Source organism: Xyrauchen texanus, chromosome 40 (genome assembly GCF_025860055.1).
Source record: "Xyrauchen texanus isolate HMW12.3.18 chromosome 40, RBS_HiC_50CHRs, whole genome shotgun sequence".
Lineage (NCBI taxonomy): Eukaryota > Metazoa > Chordata > Actinopteri > Cypriniformes > Catostomidae > Xyrauchen > Xyrauchen texanus.
In genome coordinates, this window is record NC_068315.1 from 21172881 (window position 1) to 21184236 (window position 11356).

Consider the following 11356-nt stretch of genomic DNA (forward strand, 5'->3'; position numbering starts at 1 on the left):
AGGCCTGTCTTCTCCTCCTCCTCCGGGCAGATGAAGTGGACCGTGCAGGCTCACTGACCAAGGCAGGCGTGAAGGGACGAACCATGGGCGAATGGAGGGTTACCATTGTGGGAGGGTTCTCCTCGATGACGCCCACAGTGAACGGAGAAGCGCAGACCAGCAGAGTCTCCTCAATGAACTCACGGAGCGTCCAGCCGCGCGTCGTCGGCGGTAATCGCTCCTGGAGCGCACCATTCAGGTTGGCCTGGAAAAACGCCACCAGGTCAGAGTCAGAGAAGTCAGTGGCACCCGCAATCAAGAGGAAATCACGGGTGTACTCCTCCACCGAACGGTCTTCCTGCTTGAGGCTTATCAGCTTGCAGCTTGCACGTAAAACCGCTGGATCCATGTTAGTGGTCGTTCGTTCTGTGATGATGAGGGAAGACAGACAAGAGTGCGGTTCCAAACGCGGGCTTTATTTGGGATAAAGGACAAAATAAACAAACACTAGAACAAAGCAAAGTCCACGATGGGAAAACAGGCAGGAGCGCGAAAACAGCAGGGGAACCTTGGACAGACAACAGGGTAACCGTGAACGAGTAGACAGACTGACAGGGAACACGGACAGAGGGCGTTTAAGCAGACGTCGGAACTGACACACGGAAACACTATACTAACGTTAACGAACGACAACCACAGCACAAACAGACAGGGCTTAAATACACAGACAGAGAACAAAGGAACCAATGAGCAAACAAAACCAATGACAGATTAACGAAGACAGGTGATAATAAAATAGACGACAGGTGCGGACAATAACGCTGTGACAGCGGTGATGAGGAGTGATGACGAAGGGAAGTGTAGTTCTAACAGAGACAGTGAAAAACAGGCGGGCAACAAGGAAGACATGACAGGGAGCGTGTTCGGTGAAACCGAAAACACGGGACGGACCACATGGAAACGTGACATGAACGTGACTAGAGAACACAGGGATCGTAACAGTTTGATTCCTGTTTCAAATAGATTTTCTAAATGATGATAACAAATATTATTTTTATTAAGTCCTGCAATGATGATCTCATGAGTGCCATGAATAACTTCTCATGAAAATTCGTACATAAAATTTGGCTATTTCATATGGTCTCAATGTTGTTCGTAGGGCTTCATCATGTGCAAATTCCCAGATGTCTAATGTGGAAGTAAGCGTGAATTCCATGCACGAGGCATTAAGGACATACTTACTATTATTATGCCCTTACCCAACCCCCTTATCTAAACTTAACCAATCAGTACTGTAGAGTGTGTAAACATGATAGGAAGCTGTTGTGTGTGACAGAAGTAATTGTCGCGTATTAGATGGAAATGATGTCCAGCGACGTCATTGGCTGTTGTGAGTCGTAGGAATTCCAACGAGTGCAGTCACACGATATCATGCAAATTAGCTCAAAGTCATAGGAATCCTGATGATTTCGCTGTGAGAGTGTGTTGAAAGTTCATGTCTTGACTTAAAATTGCGTGGTTCGGATTGGATGAACGGTACTTTCTCCATCGTGTGCAGGGAGATTTGGGAACATTGCCAGGTCTTGAGCAGGAGTTTCCATTTCATTAATATGTGTTGAAAATAAGTGGCAATCCGGTGCAATAATGTGTTATTTTGAATGGTATGATGAGGCGTTGAGTGACATCTGTAATGCTTTCTTATGCACACAGATGCAAGCTCTACTCGCTTCTTTCCACTCAAGAATCACAAATAATTATTCAAAGAAAAGTCTCCATATGTGCGGATGCAATTTCGGTTTATTAAAATAAAAATAAAAAAATCGTGGCTATGAACCTGCAACCATAGTCACTTATAATGACAACATTGTTAGCACTCCAAGAGCTGAAGCTATTACATTCATTTTGTTAATTATTTGAGCACTTGAATTTGTCATCAAGAATGACAATTTTGGAATCAGATTTAAATAATCTTTTACTGTGCATAACCTAATTAATTTTTACAAGTTTTGCCATTTCGCATTCCCGTGAGAGTGGAGAATGCTTCAACAGAATGCGCATGCGCTAGAATCTTGACACGAGACCTTCTAGACAAGACCATGTTTGTCACCCACAGACAACCAAAGGCATCAAACAAAATCCTCTTTTGCCTGCAATATTTATATTTGGTCACAATTCATGGTATTTACAATGAAATTTGTACACACTTATAGCCTACTAAATCAATATTTGGTCTTGTTTTCCAGTAAAAAAAACATGTAAACACGTGTGTAGAGATACATTTTAATCTATACATTTAAAATATGTAAACATGTAGAGATAAATACAAATAAATAACATTTATATAAGATAAACATTTTAATTTTTCTTACTCTTTAGAATTTTGTTTTAAGTATAAACCTCACTAGATTTGATTAGATTTATGCTTAAAACAAGATAAATACAATTTGCCAATGGGGTAAGATTAATTCAAGATGCATTCTTTGAAAACTATATACTGCAACTGAAATGAAACTAAATGATGTCAGACTGGATCGAAATGAGCCAAGTGTCATCAAATGTATCCTTCAACCTTCAAATGACCATATTAGTAAACGGCTCCATGCAGTGTTGTCCTTTCTCAGTTGAGTAATGCAGACAAGCAGTGGTCAAAAACACAAGCACTTCCCCTTAACAAACCACTTGCTGCCCAGAGACTGTGCTGATGAACGGCCATGACAGAGAGAAGATGTCAATCAATTCATCACACTGTGGCGATGGGCGGATTATGACTAGCAAGGGCCCCGGTGCCAATTTTCTTTTAGGACCTCCTAAAAGAAGTCAAACTCACAGCATGGATGTGGTAAAGAAACCACTCAACCGAAACGCGTTTGCTGAACAGGCACTGTCCTTAAAGAGACATACATAATGTTAACTCAATGTAAGTACTACAAATTATGCATACAAAATGCATATATTTACAGGGACCATTATAAATATATAAATATTTTAACTTCATCAAACACTTTAAATATTTATGAATTTTATGAATTTATGAATATCTTTTCTATCTCATCTGAATGATGGGGTGCATTCCATTCAGAAGTGATCATCCCTATTTCTTTTGTTTCAGTAAACCTGTAATTATATCTAACTTCAAGCATTTAAAACAATTTAAAACTTCCAGACAAGATTTAGTCAGACCAACATTATAGTTTGTCTTGACAAACTTTACGTATCTAGTTTAATAAGTAGTTCTGAACCACACAAAATAAAATATTTATTTTTTCCCAACCACCTAAGCCAAGTTATTTTTTGTAATGTAGGGCAAACATGCAGTTATAGCAATGAATAGTATAATAAACGTTTTTGTTCGACAGCCCTTTTACACAAAGAATAAAGCTTAACCATATAAAGCCCTTCCTTGCAAGATAAGACCCTTCCTCTCTGAACATGCCACACAGCTTCTTGTTCAGTCACTTGTCATAACTAGACTGGACTACTGTAACGCTCTCATTGCAGGCCTTGCTGCACGTGTAATTAGACCCCTGCAAATGATCCAGAATGCAGCATCACGTCTGGTCTTTAATGAACCAAAGAGAGCGCATGTTACACCACTCTTTGTCTCACTTCATTGGCTGCCGGTTGATGCACGGATCAAATTCAAGGCTCTGATGCTGGCATACAAAACAGTCACTTGGTCTGCTCCAAAATTATTTCTGCAGAGCTACACGCCCACCAGAAGCCTGTGGTCGGCTAAGGAACGTCACCTTATTGTACCAACACAAAAAGGCACCAAAAAACTTTCCCAGACTTTCTGCTTCATCGTACCACATTGGTGGAATGACCTTCCAAACTCCATCCGTGAAGCTGAATCACTTTCTGTCTTCAAAAACAGCTAAAAACACATCTTTTTCACAAGCACTTCACCAGTCACAAAAATAAAATACAAAAAATCTTGTGCAAATTAATCTGTTTATTAATACTACTATTCTGATGCTAGTGGAACTTTGTAATATGTCACTTTTTCTCCTTAAGTCTCCTTAAGATGATTCACATATATGTTCCTATTTTGGATAAAAGCATCTGCCAAATTAATACATGTAAATGTAATCAAAATCAGCAAAGATTTCACATTAAAAAGATGAGTGCATCAAAACAGCTATTTTGGAAAATTATATAACAAGCTCTTCTACTTCCAGTACAGCATGAAAACTTTCACCAGGAGACAGTAGACATCTCATACACATTGTGATGATGACGTAGAAGCTTTAGAATGTAATGTATCAAATATGATACGCATGGCATTATAAGGTTAAAGAGCTGCTCTAAAAATGTATTTATATATAGAAAGGCAATAGGATCGTATAAGAGGGCTGGGGGCCCCTCATAGTCACAGGGACCTGTTGAGGGGGCATTGAATAAGCTGTGGGGCCCACATATTTACAACCTGGTCTCATAGTGAATACATGACTTACATTTTTGCAAAACTTGTTATATGTGTCTCCAGGTACAATTCCCTGCCGTTTCCAGGAGAAATGAACATTAGAAGCATGACAGCAACTGTGTGTTTTATTCACTTTCACTCAAATCATGACTTAAATGGCTGATTATAACTTTATAAAATACTAATTTCTCTCTCTATTACTCAGAACCTGCTATTTTATGATGTCGAAACACTTTTACTCAAACACCTCTTTTGAAAAACAAAAAATGTTATGCTTTTATTACAGACTCACCTACATATAGATACTTATTCCAACACATATAGCTTGCGTGGTAGTTCACTTGATTGGCCGTTGGACTAAAGAGTCAAGGCCAGGCTTGAACTCAAGCTGACAAGTGACATTACAGTCATGGAAGCGGCATGAAATGTGGTGGTTGTTTCAGATCATGAGCTTTTGCGTTTTGCTTCTGCATTTTAAAACACTATTGGTTAGATTTAGGCATTGATTTGGGAAGTATGTGTGTTTTTTAAAACATCACATTTATATTTTAAACCACTATTGGTTAAGTTTAGGCAGTATTTGTTAGATTAGAGAGGTATGTTTTAAAAATAAAAAAAAACATGTCTGAATATGACACCATTTTACTTGCTTTTAGCACCCACAGCTGGACATTTAACTGGAAACCTGCAGTCAAATATCTTGGTTACTGTTGTAACCTCTGTTCCCTGATGGAGGGAACGAGACATTGTGTCGCTGTAGTGATATTTGAGAAAAGGCCAATGAAAATTGGCGAGTGGAATTTGCATGCCACTCCCCTGGACATACGGGTATAAAAGGAGCCTGCTTGCATTCACTCATTCAGGTTTGTGCTGAGGAGCCGAGACAGAGTACTTACAATGGGAATAGGTCGCATCAACTGTATAAACCTTTTCTCTGTCTTTTAAAAAAAATGATAATTCACTTAGCTGGGACCAAGACATATTCGCGCCGGGGAAGGTGAAAAGGACACCGTGGAGACCACATCCAGCCCGAAGGGAGGTTAACCTGTGGAGAATACATCACATGGACTTACCAACTGGGAAGTACCACACATGGAAAGGAGACCCACGGTAGTTACTACCTGGAAGGGAGGAGCTCTACAAGCGCAACGACTGGTGGCAGAGCAGAGCTGCCCAAAGGAAGACACAGGTTTACCGTGGAAAACACCTCATATGGGATTACCGACAGGGAACCACCACATATGGAGCACCTATCCCAAATACAGGGGCTGACCAGACAAGACATACTTCACGAGTACTGGGCCTGGCATTGAATTCCTTTGCCGAATTTGCTTGCCACCAGGTGCTGGATGAGGAAAGACATCAAGGGTTTGCCTGGCCCTGGAACTAACGTGGACAAAAAAGTGCATGTTATCACCTCAGGGAGGGGAAAGGCGCTGAGTGCAAGCGGTAGACCCAGTCAGCTGGCTGCATATTTACCTGTTCGTTCCCACTAACACACGGGATAAAACTGGCTCAACGTAGAGATTGTAAAATCTCACAAAGGTATTGGGTGTCGCCAGCCTGCTGCTCTAAAGATGTTTGTTAGAGAGGTGCCTTTCATCAGGGCCCAGGAGGATGCCACACTCCTAGTGGAGTGTGCTCATACTCCCAGGGGCACAGCGCGCCCTGGGCCTGGTATGCCAAAGCAATGGCATCCACGATCCAGTGGGCAATCCTCTGTTTGGACACAGCCTTCCCCTTCTGCTGTCCTCCAAAACAGACAAAGAGCTGCTCAGAGCATCTAAAGCTCTCTGTGCAGTCCAAGTAAACATGCAAGGCAAGTACCAGACACAGCAACGACAAGGCTGGCTCTGCCTCCTCCCGGGGAAGTGCTTGCAAGTTCACCACTTCATCCCTAAAAGTGGTAGTGGGAATCTTGGGCACATAGCCTGGCCAGGGTCTCAGGATTACGTGATAGTATGTCAGACTGAACTCTAGGCACGTATCGCTGGCAGTAAACGCCTACAGGTCCCCAAACCTCTTGATAGAAGTGAGCACTTTCAATGAGAGGGCTTTCAGCTCGACTGACTCCAGGGCTCAAACGGGGCTCTCTGTAGGCCCAGCAAAACTACAAATAAGTCCCACGAGGGATGAGGATAATTCAGCCTCCTGGCGCCTCTAAGGAACCTGATCAGGTCGTGCTTCCCCAAGAACTTACCGTCTACCACATCATTGTGTGCTGCTATGGCAGAGGGGGATAGCTGCTCCTCTAACCTCTCCTGCTGGAAGGAAAGCACCGACCTGACTGTGCATCTCTGTGGGTCTTCACCTCGGTAAGAACTCCAATTCATGAACAGGCGCCCCTTCAAGGCATACAGGCGCCCCTTCCATACTGCCGGTGGAAGCCCAATTAGATATACCTCATCCCGTCCAGGGGCCAGACATGGAGGTTCCAGAGGCCTGGGAATGGGTCCCAAATTGTGCCCCGTCCATGAAAAAGGAGGTCCTTCTTCAGGGGAATTTGCTAGGGAGGGGCTGTCGCTAGGAGTGTGAGCTCCAAGAACCAAGTCTGGGTGGGCCAGTGTGGTGCCACCAACACAACTTGTTCTTCATCCTCCCTGACTTTGCAAAGAGTCTGTGCAAGCAGGCTCACTGGGGAAAACGCATATTTGTGCAGGCCCTGGGGCCAGCTGTGTTCCAACATGTCCGTGCCAAGCGGGGCCTCGATCAGGGAGTACCATAGAAGGCAGTGGGTAGATATCTGGGAAGCAAACAGGTCTACCTGTGCTACTCCAAATCAGCTGGACCACCTGGGGGTGGAGTCTCCACTCTCCTCTGAGCATCACCTGGTGATTGAGTTTGCCTGATGGGAGTGGCCCGCAACGAATTCAGTCACTGCTGACTTCAAAGGAGGAGATGGCAGGTGAGTTGGGACATGCTACGTGAGTATAAACCGCCTAGGCGATTTATAAATGCTACAGTCGCCATGTTGTCCATCCAGACTAACACATGTTTGCCTTGGATCAAATGGCCAAAACCACAGCCAGAGGCCAGAGGCTGTGTGCCCATTACAAACAGCACCCCAGCCTCACAGTAGGACACATAGGTTGTGACAACAACACTTGTTCTAGGGGGACCCCTGACCGTAGAAATGCAAGGTCTGTCCAAGGGCTGAACATGCGGTGAAATATCGCTGTGATAGCCACGCGATGCATACCGTGGCGCCATGCCCATCTCACCATCGGCTGAGGTGTCTAAGCACCAGGTACCTGTGTGCACACAATCAATTTTGAGAGTGAGCTAGAATCAGCCAGTCATCGAGATAATTGAGGATGTGGACACCCACTTCTCTTAGCAGGGCAAGGGCTGCCTCTGCAACCTTCGTAAAGATGCAAGGTGACAGGGACAGACCGAAGGGGAGGACCTTGTACTGGAATACCCAACCCTCGAAGGCAAACCAAAGAAACGGTCTGTGATGAGGCAAAATCAAGACATGAAAGTATGCATCCTTCAGGTCTCTAGTGTAAATGAACACTAGAGGTTCTACAACAAATGTGTGTTCTATTCACAGTTTATACTGGTATGCCCAACCCTCAAAGGCAAACAGAAGAAACGGTCTATGATGGTAAAATCAAGACATGAAAGTTCGCGTCCTTCAGGTCTACCATTGCAAACCAATCTTGATGCCGGATGCATGACAGAATGCTTTTCTGCATCAGCTTTTTGAACAGGAGCTTGTGCAGGGCCCAATTTAAAGCTAGCAGGTCTAAGATTGGCTGCAACCCACCACCTTTTTGCGGTATGATGAAGTAGGGGCTTTAAAACCCCTTCTTCATCTCGGCTGGAGGGACAGGCTCCATCGTGTTCTAGAAGGACTGCAATTTCTGGACGCAGAACAATAGCTTCTTTGCCTGCTACCAAGGTAAAACAGACACCATTGAACCTGGGCGGGCGCCTGGTGAACTGAATTGCATAGCCAAGTCGGATCATCCTGACGAGCCAGCGTGATGGGTTGGAAAGCACTAACCACACCTCCAGACTCTGTGCAAGGGGCATCAAGGGGACAATCATACTTGACATACCTGTAGATGGGGCCTCACAGCAGGTGGGAGCAGGAGCCCTCATATCCCGAACCCACCGTACGATCGGTCTGCGACCGGTCGGTCAGCAGACGGTCTGCTGGGCATCCTCGTGGCGCATTGCATATGCCTGTTCATTGATATGTGAGTGTCGCAGCTGGGTGTGCGAAGGCGGAGGACTCGTGTCCGCAGTGCCCCTGCTGCGAGTGTTCGATGTACAGCTGTCGTGACAACAACGGCCATAGGCAGCAAGTGTGTGACCCAGAGGATGAGAAAACACGAAAATGAAAATGAAAGTACTGGTGCCCCCTGGGCAAGTGGTGAAATCAAAGAAAAACAGGACAAAAGATTCTCATCCCGGCCCTCCACCGGGGATGGAGTGGTCTGTGTACCACCTCCTGGTTTACAAAAGGTCTCCTCACCCCGGGTCGCCCGTCTCAGGGACGCTTCGAAGCCCTCCTGGCTGAGTGCGTCATCTTCATGTGGGAGGCTCTATGCTGGGGCCGAGCCGTCGGCTCTGCTGCCGTAGGTGGATGAGCTCTGTGATGAGCAGATGGTGTGCGGGATCTCGGCGGCCCGTAGTTTGAATCACGCTGAAGCAGGATGGCCTCCATCTGTTTCTTAACTGCAGAGAACTGATGGGCAAATTCCTCGACAGTGTCACCAAACAGGTCACCTTGAGAGATGGGGGCATCAAGAAAGCAAACCTTGTCAGCGTCCCTCATCTCTGCAAGGTTGAGCCACAAGCGGCGCTCCTGGACTACCATAGTGGACATTGCGTAGAAAACATGAACCATCCACAAACTCTGTCTCAGCGTGACTACGACCCATAAACAGAAAGGCATCTTTGAAAAGATGCTTTCTGCCAGTGCTTACTATTTTAGAGAAAGTAAACTCTTTAATGTGGCTGCTGAAGCACCTAGGGGCGTTCCCTGCACTTATCTGTGCGAGAAGGGAGAACTCGCTGTAAAATGCGCCTTATATCTAACAGCCTAGCACTCATAGAGGTGAAAGGAACACCAGTGGAACAGCATTCACGCTGATTGGCTCAGAAGAACAAATCTGAATGAGCGAATGCAAATCCTTTTGCACCCGTATGTCTGGGGGAGTGGCACACAAATTCCACACGCCAATTTTCATTGGCCTTTTCTCAAAAATCAGAGGTCATTGGGGCTCCCATGTTCGACCCCTTGTGTCACAACATTGAAAGAATATCGAGTGAGTGACAAATAGGGAACGTGAAATGCAGCACGTAAATTGTTAGTTTCAAAAATGTTGTCATGTTCACATAAGTTTCATGAGACCAGGCTGCATATTTAAGCATATATAAACATATGTTTTTTAAAGTTGAGCACTGGCCCCATTGACCCAGTCCGTAATTTAACCTACGAGTGGCGGACAGAGACCAAATACAAGAGCACTTTCCTCTCTCTTCAGGCTGGTCGATTATAAAGCACTTCCAGATTATTTTGAGGTTATTAAAACTAGGATGATATCATGGAGCATAGTAATGCAATTTACACACATTAAAACTCGCATCACACATTGATAACCAAATTTAATAGACCAGAATAATCTAACATTTATCGAATGTGAAAAGGATAGCCCACTTTGAAAACCAGATCCCATATCTTCAACTGGGAAAATGCAGCAGGGATGCAAATGCAAACCATACACTAAATCTTATCATGCAACAATCCATAACAAGTAAATCTATAGCGATGACCTGCAAGCACACACACAAAAACACATATACACACATGGTTTTTGTTTTCAATGTCAAATTTATTTCACCGCAGGAAGTGAGGTGTGTATCAGTGCAGGCGTGACCTGTCTTAGTGTAGAGTGCAGAGATCAAGAGGCGCTGGTAAAATTTATTACTTACTCTTCTTTGATGACAGCCACCCTCCATTTACTGACAGTAGTAATAAATGGGCATCATACAACAAGCTGACCCCAAACATTCATCTGGAACATTCTTTATATCCTTCACCTCTGCTTGTTTGGAAATGCTTTTTGTTTTTAAAGGATATCATGATGTCAAATACAACATTAACCAATAATAATGCTCACATTAAAACACATTGATCGGATATTTTGTTAACACTCTACAATATGGCTCTTTTGTTAGCATTAGTTAATGAATATGGAATAACTTTAAGCCTTTATTATCTTGGTTAATAGTAATTTATACATTTACAATTGTGTACTGTATGCTCATAATGTATTAATTGCTACCGTATACAACGTTCAATGTAAAAAATCTATTAATATGTTAAAATTAACATTAAATGAGAATGAAGAAGTGCTGTAAAAGTATTGTTTATTGTTAATACATATTAAAGGAAAAGTTCAACAAAAAATGAAAATTATCTCATCATTTACTCACCCTCATGCCATCACAGATGTGTATGATTTTCTATCTTCTGAAGATATTTCAGCTCTGTAGTAGCCAGAAATTTGAAGCTCCAAAAGCACATAAAGCCAGCATAAAAGTAATCCATACGACTCCAGTTGTTAAATCCATTAGACTTTAGAAGCGATATGATAGATGTGGTTGAGAAAAAGATTAATATTTATTACTATAAATCTCCACTTTCAAACAGCGCTCTTCTCTCCAAAGAGTTCTTTAGTTTTTGGTGATTCACATTCTTTGTGCATTTCACCACTTATTGGGCAATTTATAGTAAAAAAGGACTTAAATATGGATCTGTTTTTCACCCACACCTATCATATCACTACTGGACACGTGGATTTAACCACTGGAGTCGCATGGATTACATTTATGCTGCCTTTATGTGCTTTTTTGAGATTCAAGCCACCATTAACATGAGATATTCTTCTAAAAATCTTTGTTTGTGTTTAGCAGAAGAAAGAAAGTCAAACACATCTG